The sequence below is a fragment of the Anthonomus grandis genome, chromosome 16 (genome assembly GCF_022605725.1).
Source record: "Anthonomus grandis grandis chromosome 16, icAntGran1.3, whole genome shotgun sequence".
Taxonomy (NCBI): Eukaryota; Metazoa; Arthropoda; class Insecta; order Coleoptera; family Curculionidae; genus Anthonomus; species Anthonomus grandis.
The window spans coordinates 8,586,905-8,602,034 of record NC_065561.1 but is presented as its reverse complement, the minus strand read 5'-3'; the positions used below and the strand labels follow the sequence as shown (position 1 = coordinate 8,602,034).

The following is a 15,130-nucleotide window of genomic DNA, read 5'->3' as shown; positions in this document are numbered from 1 at the left end:
ATTTATTATTATTGTTTTTTATTATTTTATTTATTTACATTCTGTTGTTGACTGTTAAAAAATATATATTCTAAATTTAAACGTAGGTGACATCTATGGGAGAAGTCTTAAAAGTACCATGGTACTTGATGGTGTGTTACTACAATTTTTTGGTAAAAGCAAGAGGAAAGCGGAAGGTTCATAGAGAACATATTAGATGGCGCGGTTAACATAATTATTCGTACGTTGTGAAGAACGAAAGCAACAGATCAGCACTAGTGCAGCGAAACAGAGGCAAAAAGTCGCTTATTTCGCGAGATAAAAAAATCGGAGTACAACCAGATAAAATGCCTATGTTATTATAAAGTATATTAGTGAGCATCCGAAATGACGATTTACGATATTTTTTAGTGGTCGAGAGATTTTTTATTTAGAAAAATAACATAAATTGGGTAAATTCGAAAAATGCATATTTTTAGCTTTTACACATAATATCTCGAAAACGGACAAAGCTAGGATATTAATTTTTTCACCAAAATAAAGCTTATTTATTACACTTTCTAACAGATATATAGATTGTCACACCGTATTTTCCTTTTTATTTTTTAAATGACGTTGAATGGCTGACGTCACAAAAAAATACTCTAAAATTTCACTAAGCGACAAACTTTTTTATTTCTAACTTTTTTCACATACATGCTGCGAAGCAAATTAAGACAACATAACTAAAAAGTTTTTGAAGTAATTTTTTTTAATTTCTGGTGAATGGTTTTTTTGCAATGAATTTTCCAAGACCGCGCTATCTATGAAAAACTCTCGCAGCGTGCCTCCCCAACCCGTGCTAGCGGCATAATTATTGGAAATGCGATGCATGCATTTCTCTATTATTTGTATTGTTTGTGTTTTTTTGGTTTGTATCGTACTTGGGCCTTCCAGCTCAGTTGACTGAATACTGTATAGCAGTGTAGTTGGATTTATTGCGCGTGTTTTAGTAAATTAGATTTGGTTTCTTTTTAACATTTTTACAGATGGAGTGTATTATTTGTGAAAAACCTGTGAGTGACAAGGACAAATTTGTGGTGTAAAATCCAAGAGTGCAGGGTCTGTTATCAATTATTAGTAGCGCTGAGAAACGAAATGACGATTGCGGTAAAAAAATTTTGGCTAAACGTAATGACATTTTAAACGGAACTTGTAAAGTAAAGTATCACGTTAGTTGCCGTCAAAGCTATACCAGTCAACAAAATATTAAAGTTGTTACACCTAATACTAAAATAATAATAAATTAATATCCGAACCATGTGTTTTATTTGCAATAAAAGTGGAACAAGAAAGAAAGAAAAACAGGTAATTATTTATTTTAAGTTTGGTTAAGGTTTCATGATTTTTTTTCCGCGAGTAATATATTATTATATGGAATCATAAAGACTATAAATCTTGTAGGTTCGGGAAAAACTACACATCGAAGGGTTATGAATGCGGCTAAAGAACGGGGTGACATTGAAATGATTTCTAAAGTGGCCAATTATGAGGATTTATTTGCATATGATGCGGTTTATCATAAATTATGTTACAGTGTTTATATTTCTCAAAGAAATGTCACGTCATACCGCCAAGGCAAAAAACACAAACAAAAGAAAAATATTTGCAAAACGAAGAATCTTGTTCAAATAGGTTTACAGATAACACAAGTTCAGATTCAGAGAACAGTAATGACATGAAGAGAATGTCAGGCACCACGCATCACCATAGTTTTTGATACTTACAAAATTTCTTCCATTAAATCAGCTGAAAGAATTAGACGTGGAGAATCTGATGTAGCACAATTTAATATAATTGGAACAAGAAAAGTTGGTGCATTTCGAGATCTGTTAAAATCAGTCCGCAATAAAAGATCGTTGTTAATATTCCTTACCGAATATTTGACTTAAAATAGCTCCACAAATCTTTTAAACGGTGAGGATTTAATAATTGCTGGAGAATTTGAAGACCATGAAAAAGTTATTTTGTTGACCAAAAGCATTCCTGAGCAATATTTGAAGGACTTATATAGCAATCAAGAAGAAGCTGATACACGGATGATTTTACATACAGTGTACGAATCGCAATATAGTCAACGAATTCTGATAAAATCTATAGATACAGATGTGTTCATTTTATTGATTCATTTTTATTGCTCTTTGACTGCATTAAAATTAGTTGAATTATTGATCGAATTGGGACACGGTGCGAAACGACGATATGTTTCAATAAATATGGTTGTTGAAATTCTAGGACAAGAACTTTGTTCCTGTTTTTTGTCCATGCACTGCTTAACTGGATGTGACACAACTAGTGCATTTTATAAAGTTGGGAAAAGAACCGCATTTGACATCTTAAAGAAGAATCTTCTTACACTCAAAGATTTGACAATATTACCCCTTCTTCCAGAGGATAACGCATTAGAGCTGGCTACAAAATATGTGTTGTTGATATATAAAAATAAAGATAAAAATATAACAACACTTAATGAATTACGCTTGCGTATGGCTACAACGACCAATAAGCCATCATCAGAACTGCCACCAACTAACGCGGCCTTTTATCAGCATTTTCTTAGGTGAGTAAATCATTTAAATTATTAACACAAAATTTTATTTTATTATTTTTATCATACAATTTTAGGTGTATGCACGTAGGTAAGAATCTGGTGTAATAGTAACGTAGCAAAGTTGGGCTCTAATAATGATCCTGAATATAATGGTTGGATCCTGGAAAACGAATACTGGAATCCAGTCTTTTCAAAGCAACAACCAAAGCCCGAATTTATCAGGCAAGGGTTGAACTTGTGCTGCTCGGATAAGAAGTGCATCAATTCAAAATGCACCTGCATTAAAGAGGGTCTAAAATATTTTGACCAATGTGGTTGTAAGCGCAGTGCAACAATCAAAAAGAGGTAATAGATGAAATGCAGTTATCTGAAAACGACGAAGAAGAGGCTGAATTCTAAAAACAAGCTATACCTTATTTGTTACGAGAATTAAAAAAATGTATTGCTTTTATTTTTGTACTTTTAGTTTTAAAAAAATGGACTTCTCTTAATATAATAAATTGGTCTGCTAAAATAGCATGAAAAAATCATCTTATATCAGAAATATACATATATTTTAGGTGTAACATTGTATCAACTAAGCACGGAAAAAAAGACTCGTCACAGTTCCGCCGGCCGGCAGGAGCCGTCGCGTCGCTTCGATCCAAAACCATTACGGCTGCGTCTATAACCTCAGCAAATATTTTTAAGCTTTTTAATTTCGCGGCTTTGTAAAATTCATAACAAAAAAACTATTTGTCAGAAATAAAAACGTTTTGCTTTAATAACTTTTTGGATTTTTTTTCTTAATTTGCTTCTTAGCATGTATATGAAAAAAGTTAGAAATAAAAAAGTTTGTCGCTTAGTGAAATTTTACAGTACTTTTTTGTGACGTCAGCCATTGAACGTCATTTAAAACATATAAAGCAAAATACGGTTTGACAATCTATACATCTGCTAGAAAGTGTAATAAATGAGCTTTATTTTGGTGAAAAAATTTATCTCCTAGCTTTCTCCGTTTTAGAGATATTATGCGTGGAAGCTGAAAATATGCATTTTTCGAATTTACCCAAATTTATATTTTTCTAAATAAAAAATCTCTCGACCACGAAAAACTATCGTAAATCGTCATTTCGGATGCTCACTAATATATTTTATAATAATATAGACATTTTATCTGGTTGTATGCCAACAATTTTTTTTTAAACAATTCATGGCCTATTTCGCTCCACTACACGATATAAAAGAAATTGTAAAGGGCAAGAAACGATGTATTAAGAGACTATGAAGAGTTAAGACACAGTGAATTGAAAAAGTGAGTAAAAGAATGATGTATTGATCATTAACACACTAATGGTGGTTGTTTTGTGTAGCTTTATTTATTTCGAGTATGTCCAACAGATCAAGTTTATTGCTTTTCCGGCAGAAATGTAAAAGGTTTAAGTCAGTAGCTGGATTAAAACTGTGGTTGTTAGTATAAACATGTCTTGCAAAGTTAGATTTGATACTTGTAGGGCAAATATTTCGCTTCTTGTTCTTTTCAATCTCAAGAATCTCAAAGAAGAGCAAGAACCGAAATATTTGCCCTACAAGCATCGTTTTACTATTTAAGCTAGGATTATGATAAAAAGAGAGTAAATTAATTTTGTTAAGATCCGCGTTTATCTTTTGCACCGCCTCCTGTAAATTTTTCTGAATAAAAGAAAAATATATTTGCGTATCATCAGCATATGCCGACGTGCTATAAAAAAACGCAGCTGTTAATATGTCGATGGTGCAAATAATAAATAATACAGGAGACAGAATGGCTCCTTGAGAAACTCCCGACTTAATTGATATACTGCTGGATACGAAGTCATGCAGGCTGACTTTCTGAGATCTATCTCTGAAAAGATCTGAGAAGTTTAATCACCTGATCTAAGTTGTCAAATGCCTTACAAAAATCAAGCAGAATCAAAGTACTAACAAGATCCTTATCGAATGCTTTTATAATACTGTCAAGAACGGACGCCAACACTGAGGCTGTGCTAAAATCTTTTCTGAATCCGTATTGAAAATGTGGAATTATTTTAATTTCCATAAAATGAAAAAAAAAATGATTATACAGAGCTTTTTCTATAACTTTTGACAAAGTTGGTTCGATACTGATTAATCTTAGATCAGAAAAGTCCGTTGGGTTATTGACTTTTGGGAGTGGGATACCAATTGCGGTTTGGAATGTCACCAGTCCCAATTATATAATTTATATTATGCATAATAATAGTATCTATAAAAGGACTACAAATTTGCAACATTTTTAAATTTATCAAATCAACCCCCATTGCATTAGATTTAATTGTGTGTAAGATAGTATAAATTTTCAGTAGTGTGGTCATTAACAAACTAAACTAAATTTCACTTAGGACATTAATAGGCTAGAATTAGCATTGCCGTGGAACTATGGGCAGTTTGTTCGCTTGCAATATCTCGATGCCAAATGCCTATGTAGAAATGGCAAGAAAAACACACACTTTATAATATCATAAAAATTTGTCACCCTTTTTGACTGGTGCAAAATAAATAGTATTATTTTTTATAATACTATTACTATTATATTATATTTTTTATAATAATAGTATACATTTTTTTTTCATAAAATATGATAAGATACTCTATAAAGAAGTCAAAATACAAAGGTATTGAGTGTAGATAACGTCCATATGATAACGTAAATAATAGAGAAAAAGAGAACAACATCGCAACGCTGCTCGTTCACATTGTTGATTCCACAGATACAAGTAATCTTTACAAGTGACGTCGTCAAAAAAGATTTACATGATAAGTATTGATTATTAACTGATTATGCTTTAAATTTATAAATAGTATTGTCGTTTATGAACTTTTTTAACGTACTTCATTAGAGTGTTAAATGTATTATTCTACGTTTATGACGACGATTGTCCCTTGATAATTATGAAGTTTTTGTATTACTTTCGACGTGTTTTTAAAGAGATCTTTAAGGATGGGTCTATCGCCTTTAAAATAGTTGTTGGATGGGTCTATCACCTTTAATAGTTGGGAGGGGGGCCATGTGAGGTTATTATTTGATGTGTTTTGCCGGTTATGCTTTTTACACGTTTATGAAAGTAAAGAATTTAGAATTTGGCCTGTATTCGTCTAAATTTTTTGCAGTTTTTACTGTGAGGAAGTGTGTTTTTTTATTTGTGTTTGTGGATTTGTTTTGGTATTATACCTAAAGACCTTAAAATGTTTTGACCCTGGGAAAATAGGCAGGAAAATTTGCCAACTGAAGAGGAAAGTGTTTGTGCGGGCTTATGGAGACCGTGGGTGTACAAGAAAGACAATAACATTTGTGATAAAAACAATAAGAGTGATCTGGACAGTGATTTAGACTGACATAGTTCTGATAGTTCATTTTCTAGTATTGAGGAAGCAAAAAGAAGCAAGGGAAGTAGAAGCTACAGAGGAAATCAAGCAGTTTTAAAACGTAATTGTTTAAGTACATACGCCAAACAAATTTATCTAAATATCTATAATAATCTAAGGAATGATTCTCAGTTCACAAATGATTGTAGTGCTTTGCAAAAAACAGCGTTTTTAACAGGGGTTCCTTATAGTACAATATGCCTGTAAAAAAAAGGATTAAAGACAGAATAAAAAGGAAAGATGCAGGACAATCAAAGGGACTTGACACAGATATTGCCAAATTGCTAAGGAAAGGTGTGTATTCTAAATACAAAAACAATGAGGTTCTGACCATAGAGACATCTTATCGGCAAGGGACAAACATTTCTCAGTCTCAACCTTGCGGAGATACCTGATAAAACTTGGATTTAAGCTTAAGATGGTTAACAAAAGAGCTGCTGTAATGGAATTGTCAGGTGGTGTAAAGAATATTTGAGGAAAATTAAAAAAAATTGGGAGGAAGAAAGATCCATATATTATTTAGCCGAAACATGATATGATACATTTATGATTGATGTATGATTTCCATTCTCTGGGAAAAAAGTCCCTTTTTTGCCATAGTAAGAAAACCATATTTTTATTAATAAAACAAGTCTCAAATTTTGTGTTTTTACAGCTTACTGCCCCTGTTGTCCTTCAGTGACACAATAAAGACTGCTTCTTCCTCCATTCTCTGGAAAAAACCCTTTTTTGCTATGGTAAGAAAAACTCTGTTTTTAATAAGAAAACAAGTCTAAAATTTTGTTTTTTACAGCTTACTACCCCTGCTGTCCTTCAGCGACACAACGAAGACTGCTTCTTCCTCCATTCTCTGGAAAAAAAGTCCCTTTTTTCCATAGTAAGAAAATCCTATTTTTATTAATTAAACAAGTTTAAAGTTTTGTTTTTTTCAGCTTACTGCCCCTGTTTGTCCTTCAGCGACACAATAAAGTATATATAATGTAATGCTTTAGTATCCATATGCTGATGTGCGAGATGAAGTTGGAATCCATGGCGGCAACAGAGAAACTGTTTCCTTCCTTAATGGAAGAAACTGCTAAAGAACAATGGCAAAAAAACAGAATTTAAAAAATTGTATTAACTTTTTGGGCCAGATTCAAAAGAGTGGGTAAATTTATAAAAGTATTTAGTATCCTCACTGTAGTTTTAGGATCCAGTATACTTAAAATGTAGTGTTTTGTATAAGATTTTTAGTTTTTAGTATAAGCATTTATTTTTGTTAATTTTTATCTAATCTCTCCTAATATGCATAATAACTAAATACGAGGCAAACAAATTAATAAATATTACATTCAGGATGTAAAGTGTGTTGTTGTTTATAAGTAAAACTTGTATCTTTTAAACGCATAAAGTATAGACAGCTAGATGATTTTTAATGTGAAAGTTTATTTTAAAAAATATACTTCCAATTTTCTGACTACATAATTACTTTTTATCAAAAGAAGTTGATACTAAATATAGAGATGGGGGGTTTTCATGAGTATATTATTATAATAATATATCATAATATGTATTAATTAAAAAAAACTATAATAAATGACATTGAATATGGCAGCTAAAATCCGCATTAATAATCACCACCATGTAAAAATAAATCTCAATTCCCAAAAAAAGGAAATATATAAAATTTGAAGACAAACCAAAACATTTTACACTTTTGTGTCAAAAAGTAACTATTTAATGCCTTAATCCACAGAATAAATGGGCCTAAGTAATTCGTATCACCTATTCTCTCATCAAACTCAAAAATGCTTTATTGTCAATATAAATATAGAAGTTGTAGACAAAGCCAATAGACTGTACATTAAAGGAATAAAAACGAGAAACTAATTTAAAATAAAATAAAACTTTGAAAAATACTTAAATGCTAATCGTTAAAAAATTCACCTTAACTATAGTACGCTTTACTAGCAAGAAATATTTTCGTCCTCGTACGTAGGCTTTTTTCAGTCTTAAGTTGTCTTATTTCTAGTTGCAGTTTATTAAACAGCTTTCTACCTCCATATATGATAGAGTTACGGACAAGTTCAAAATGAGGAATGGGTAGCCTTAACAAATAATTTTGTCGCGTATTATAGTGGCTTCTTAAGTGGAGTTCCTGTTTATATTTTCTAAAAACTAAGCAAACTGTTTCCAAAATAAAAATACAACACAGGGTTAAAATATTATGACTTACAAAAAGCGGGCGACATGAGTCACGAGGCTTGGCCCCACATAGATGTCCAATGGCCCTTTTCTGGAGTACAAACACTGAACTAAAAAGTGAATTTGAACATGAACCTCAAAAGCAAATTCCATATCGAAGGTGCCACTCGATAATCGCGAAGTATGCAGATCTGGCGATGGAGAAATTAAGACTGGTGGCAATAACCCTTAGGGCGTAGCAGCCTGATGAGACTTTTCTACATACATTCACAATATGGTCTTCAAATTTAAGGAACTTGTCTATGGAAAGACCCAAAAACTTACTGAACGGTGGCATGGTGATGGCTTCATTATTTAAACATATATCATTTGTATTACATTTAAAATTAAGGATATTTGTTTTGGAAACATTAAATGTCAAAAACTTTGCATCACACCAGGCTTTTATTTTAAACAAATCTGCACGTATATTGGCCTCCATTTGAGAAACATCAGAATCGTGCCAGAGGATAATGGTATCATCGGCAAACAATGTAAATTTGCCAGTTACCTGCAGTTGTGGCAGATCGTTCACATAAATGGGAAAAAGTAAAGGACCAAGCAAAGGAACACCCACATTTATATTAAGTTCCTTAGAGATACCCCCATTAAATTTGACAGTCTGGACACGATTTGATAAGTAGGAACGAAACCACTCAAGGGCAGTTCCTCTGAAACCATAGAGCTCTAGTTTCATCAGCAGCACTCTGTGACTCACGCAGTCAAATGCCTTGGACAACTCACAGAATACCGCTGCTGCAACTTCACCAACATTCAGTCGGTTGTACAGGTGCTCTAGAAAGCTAAAGATAGTGTCATTTGTGCTCACAGACTCACGAAAGCCAAACTGCTGAAGACTCAATAGGCCAAACCTATTTAAAAATGAAACCATCCTCACCTTAACGAGCCGTTCCACTATCTTGGCTAAAGTAGACAATAACGCTATAGGTCTAAAGTTAGAAGGACAGTCGCGATCGCCATCCTTGTAAAGAGGAACAATCATTGCTCTTTTTAAGCACTCTGGGAAAACTCCAGACATAAATGAAAAGTTAATTGACTCGGCCAAGACTTGCAAAGTAACAAGAGGTAAAACAGAAAATATTTTAAGAGAAAGCCCATCCCAACCTGATGAACTCTTATTCTTAATATTAACCATTAACTGTTTAAGCTCTTCTACACTTGTGGGGGCAAAAAAGAAAGATTCGGCTACTACCACATTGCTGAGATAGCTCCTGGGATCTATTTTTTGTGAGAGATTGGCTGCAAGGTTACTAGCAATATCACAGTAGAAGGAATTGAGGACATTGGAATCTAAGGTACTTGGAATAACCAAGACATTATTTTTGCCCCTAAGCTCATTTAAAATCTTCCAAGACTCTTTTGCTCTGTTGGAGGAATTATTTATCCTCCTTTGAAAGTAGGTCCACTTAGCCATTCTGATTGAGTTTCTGTAAATCTTGCGGTATCTGTTATAATAATTTAAAAATGTTGCATTGTTCATAGCGTATTTCCTAATGTAAAAAAGGGAGCGCATATTTTTCCCAGATACTCGTAAACCCTTAGTATACCAAGGTTTTCTATTTCGTTTCTTAATATTGACAACAGGAAAAGCAGTGTTAAAATTGTTTAATACTATTTGATGAAAGCTATGCAGTGGGTTAACAGTAGTCAGTAGTCAATACATTATTCCAACTTGACATATTGCAAAGCAAAGAAACTTGACTTGTTATAAGGGACTGATGGCGCTAAAAACTATACTTATGAAATTAAAATTTTTGGTTAAACTCATTTAACGTACTTAAATCTTATATTTAAATTAAATATTATCTTGCTATCAACTATCCTGAATTTCTAACTTAATAAAACTAGACCCAAAAATCCCGAATAATAAAGTTTTAAATACAAATAAATTTTAAGGCCGGACCTGTGCAACTTTTCACGCTTGAGTGGCTATGACTAAGGTCAGGCATTTAACAAAATAGTACGTGGGCGCATGTAGTCAAATTTTACGAATCAAATGTATAAATTCTTAAAAAAATGCTTAAAACATTTATTTATTTAATGAAATGATTAAATATCGCTTAGAATATTACTTTATGACTCTTTCCACATAAAATTTTGCGATTTAAACATGCATGTCGTGTGACAATACAAGCAACACCGGCACACGGACTATTTGCGGTACATCAAAGATTCTAATAGATCTCTGAACTGAACTATACTATCGTAACTCTTCAAGTATTGTTTTAGAGGTCTTCCCCTTGACTAGTTCAGATCTTTCCTATCAGGTAGAAAGCAAATTATTAAATCCTTGGGTAATTTTTTATGTACGCTCAATAAAACATACTCAGGGTAATGTACTTTTTTCTATATTATTTTTTAAATAGACCAATGACTTGTTATCTGGACATTAAGAGACACTTTACAGTATTAGCTGACAATACATCAATCTTGTGGTTTGATGCTGATTAGAAGTCACTGATGAGAAATGTGCGAAAGAAAAGACTTAATAAAAGTTAAGCAATGGTAAGATGCATATCTTCTATCCCTAAATGTTCGTTAAAAAATTAAGTTACTAACCTTCAAATTTATCTATATCGACCAAATAGTAATAATATTAAAAACTTATTCATAATCATATACAGGGTGTTTCGGGAGGAAAGGATAATATTTTGTCCACATATTCAGAAGGTCAAAATAAGATAAATTAAACCATATGTTTTATTCCGATTCTCAACCGTTTCTAAAATAATCGGTTCTGAAGCTTTTTTGAAAGAGATTTTATTTTAAAAGCAACACAAACAAATACTAGTAAAAAATCAAATTTCCACTAACTTAAAATGTTTTTGAAAATACCCCCACCAGCTTCAAGGCAAGCTGCATCACTTTTGTTAAGCGCTCGTGTTGCACGTTTAATTGCTTAGGGATGTTTTTAATAATTTTTGAAGCATCCAAAATTTGTCCAAACTCCACAATAGTTCTTTTTTACGGTTTCTACTCGTGTTTCGTACACTAGAGCTTTCATCCACCCCCAGAGGCAATAATCCAGTGGATTTAAGTCTGGTGACCTCGGTGGCCAAACTTAAGGTCCTCCTCTGCCAATCCAACGATCAGGAAGACGACTGTCTAAGAAATTACGCACTCGGCGACTAAAATGAGGCGGGGCTCCATCGTGTTGAAAAAGGCTATGGAAACTAATAGCGGGTTTACTGCACACAGCAACTCATTGGCACATAAAGAATGTTTGCTAAAATATAATGAATTTAAAAGATCTTCTTCCGTCGGTGGCGTAGAAAATTTAATTAAAAATAAAAACAAAGAACTTATTGAAGACAATCGGTGTTACATTAAAACACTAGCCGAAATTCTTCTATTAACTTGTAAGTTAGAAATTGCACAAAGGGGCCACAATGAATCCACTGAGAGTGCAAATAAAGGAAACTTTTTGGAATTAACGGAGTTTGTCGCTAATCACAATCCTTTGTTTAAAAAAAAAATCTCAATACTTCAAATACTGCAAATACTTTCTAATGAAGTTCTGCAATCTGCAAGAGATGAAATTAGCGAAGCTAAATTTTATTCAGTCTTAGCCGACGAGACCAAAGATTTATCGAAAAAAGAACAAATGTCAATACTTATTAAATACATTTATTAATCAGAAATTAAAGAAATATTTTTAGGATTTATTCACTGTGAAAAGTTAGATGCGACCTCATTATTTGCAACAATTAAAAATACCCTATTAAAAAACGGTATTTTGTTGGAAAACTGCGTAGAACAAGCTAGGACAAGCATACGATGGCGCTAGTGTAATGAGTGGCCATCTGAATGGTGTTCAAGCGTTATTTAAAAAAGAAGTTCCCAGTGCAGTTTACGTACACTGCTACAATCACGTCTTAAACTTAGCAGTCGTAGATAGTTGTAAAGGTATACCAGAATTCTCACAATTTTTTAATATGACAGAACAGTTATATATTTTCATGAGTCATTCATCTATACACACGGAATTTTTAAATGTGCAAAAAGGAATTTATCCTGGCAAACAACCCAAAGAACTAAAACGCCTACAACAAACAAGATGGTCCATTCAGTACAAAATGTGTAGCGTGCTTGAAGATACATTTGAATCTCTATATGTTACTTTATATTTAGTATCTTCTCGTAATAGTGACAGAGGGCTAGAGGCCAAAGGACTATTGCATTCCTTAACCAAAACATTTATCACTTACATAGTATGTTTTAAAGATGTTCTCAATATAATATCTTCCTTATCTGACTATTTGCAATCAAAAGATATGGACTATGCCCGAGCAAATATTTTGGCATTTGGGAAAGAGTGAATATATTATGGCCGCTAACTTGCGGTGGCGATTCGTCAGAAGCAATCCCCAAACGTAAAAAACAACTACCCGCTCGTTTTAAAATGTTTTTTACAGAGCTTGAGGCCGAAAATGAATTGGATACATCGAAAAAAGGTCTTAAAATAATAACTGAACTTCAAGCTCGCTTTTCAAATAATAAAAAGCTATTTAATGGATTAAGTTCATTGCAGCCAGGACACGAAAACTTTTTAAAGCTATCAGACCTTTTGTTAATTGCTGGTTCCTATACCAGTATCTGCTCAGATTGGGACGAAGAATCATTAAAAGCTGAATGCATCCTTTTAAAGAGATTAATGGCTAAAAAATCGGAAATCAAAACACTGAGAGAATTATTGAAACTGCTGGAAGAATATTATCCAGCTTTGAAAATATCTATGTTTTGTCCATATATCCAAACTTATAACGAATTGCTATACGTTATAAGTTTGGATATTTCACGTTTTTTGTATCTTTTAAATGTAAATAAAGTTTGTGTTTATAACCTTTCTTTCTGCTTATAATATTACCATACAACGCTATTTCAACGTAAGTTAAATTAAACGTAGGTAAGTACCACAGCAAAATGTAAAAGTAAGTGCCCCTCCTAAGTTTTTCTGCCCCTGTCTGGCCCCCCCTAACAGAAAACCCTGGCGTCGCCACTGAGTCTCACATAGCAAATAGGACACTCTGTATAATAATTTATTAATTATTGTATTTTATTATTTATATTGCAATTATTGTATTATAATTGTATTTTATATTACACAGCTTTGTACAGATACTACGAGCCCTAACAACTATATATTGGGACAAACTAAAATACACATGTAATTTAATTTTTAATATACTTCTATTTTTTAAACTTTTTTTTAATGTAATATTGTTTAAATAGTTAATTAATAACAAAATCGATTCATTAGGAACGCAAAAGCACAAAATATCTATTCTAACACACCAAATTATTTAAAAAATGCTAATATTGGGTGGCAACTAAATAATGGGACAGTATCAAGTCACGAGTTAAAAATGATACCAGATAAGACAAGTTGGCTACAAAAACAATTAATAAACAATGTTGCCAGGGGTGACAGACACATTTGTTTATTTTGAAATTGCTTCGCTGTCAGTTTGGGTAACTCAAACACTTCTTTATTAATTAAAATGGTGCGTGGTATCTCGACAAATTCAAAAATTCGCGAGTTGGTGGTTAAAAATTATTCCCGAAACAAAAGAATACGTGAAGTGGCGGATGAACTAAATATTCCTAAAAGTACTGTGTTTAATATAATAAAGCATTATGGGGAAACTGGAGGAATTTTACATAAGAAAAGGAATAGCCCAGGTCGCCCAAAATTAGTTTCTGATAGGGATAAAAGAATGCTTGTTAAATTATGCAAAAAAGGTCGAAGAAATACAGTACGGCAGGTAACGTCAGAATGGAATCATGAAACTGGGCATAATTTGTCAAGAGAATGTTGTCGCAAGTGGATTCATAAATGCGGATTGAAGTTTTACAAGGTTACTGCAGATCTTACATTAAACAACAAACTTTTTTAATACATTTTTTCTTATAGGCAAAGGAAAAACCGCTTTTAACAGCAAAACAAAAGAAAGCCAGGCTGCAAAATCTAAATTGTCCTGGTCAGTAGAAGATTGGTCCCGCGTAATTTTTAGCGATGAATCAAAATTCGACGTATGTGTTGGTGATTACCGAAAACGTGTGATTCGCACAAAAAATGATGCTTTCCATAAGGACTGTTTAAAACGTACAGTAAAGTTTCCTAAAGGAATCATGATTTGGGGTTGCATGACACTTGGAGGATTAGGGTGTTTTGAGTTTATAAAGGGCACCGTAAATGCTGCAAAATACCAACAAATTCTACAAAATAGCCTACTTCCAAGTATCGCGAAATTAACAGTTAATGAAAATTACATATTTCAGCAGGATGGGGCTGCATGTCATACGGCCAAAACTACAAAAAAGTGGTTTGGGGACCACCACATAAACTGCCTTTCTTGGCCTTCTAACAGCCCAGACCTTAATGTCATTGAAAGAGTATGGCATAAAATGAAACAGACATTAAGGAACAACCCTCAAAAAACATTGCCAGAACTTAAGGCCAAAATAGAGCAGATTTGGAATGAATTTACCCCCGAACAGTGTAAGGCCTTAGTCCAATCAATGCCCAAAAGAATTCAAGCAGTTATACAATCTAAGGGCGACGTTACTCCATTTTAAAAATTGAAGTTCGCGTTTGTCCCATTATTTAGTTGCCACCCAATATTAGCATTTTTTAAATAATTTGGTGTGTTAGAATAGATAATTTGTGTTTTTGCGTTCCTAATGAATCGATTTTGTTATTAATTAACTGTTTAAACAATATGACATTAAAAAAAGCAAGTTTAGAAAATAGAAGTATATTAAAAATTAAATTACATGTGTATTTTAGTTTGTCCCAATATATAGTTGTTAGGGCTCGTACATATACTATGTATTTAAGATAATAAAGCATGTGTTAATTTTGAACTAAATTTAAATTTGTTACTTATTTCTAAAAAAGTTCTTAATACA

General features: G+C 32.7%; 1 protein-coding gene and 1 long non-coding RNA gene across 2 annotated transcripts in view; one reads left to right on the top strand and one right to left on the bottom strand.

Annotated features, from left to right (window-relative positions):
* LOC126745936 (rhodopsin) overlaps positions 1-15,130 on the bottom strand; it is a 40,799-nt gene that overhangs the window by 25,265 nt on the left and 404 nt on the right. The gene's annotated exons all lie outside the window — the stretch shown is intronic.
* On the top strand, positions 13,481-14,991 carry LOC126745939 (uncharacterized). The gene is made up of 2 exons (XR_007663756.1): positions 13,481-14,076; positions 14,133-14,991. It is a non-coding gene; the product is annotated as an uncharacterized LOC126745939 (long non-coding RNA).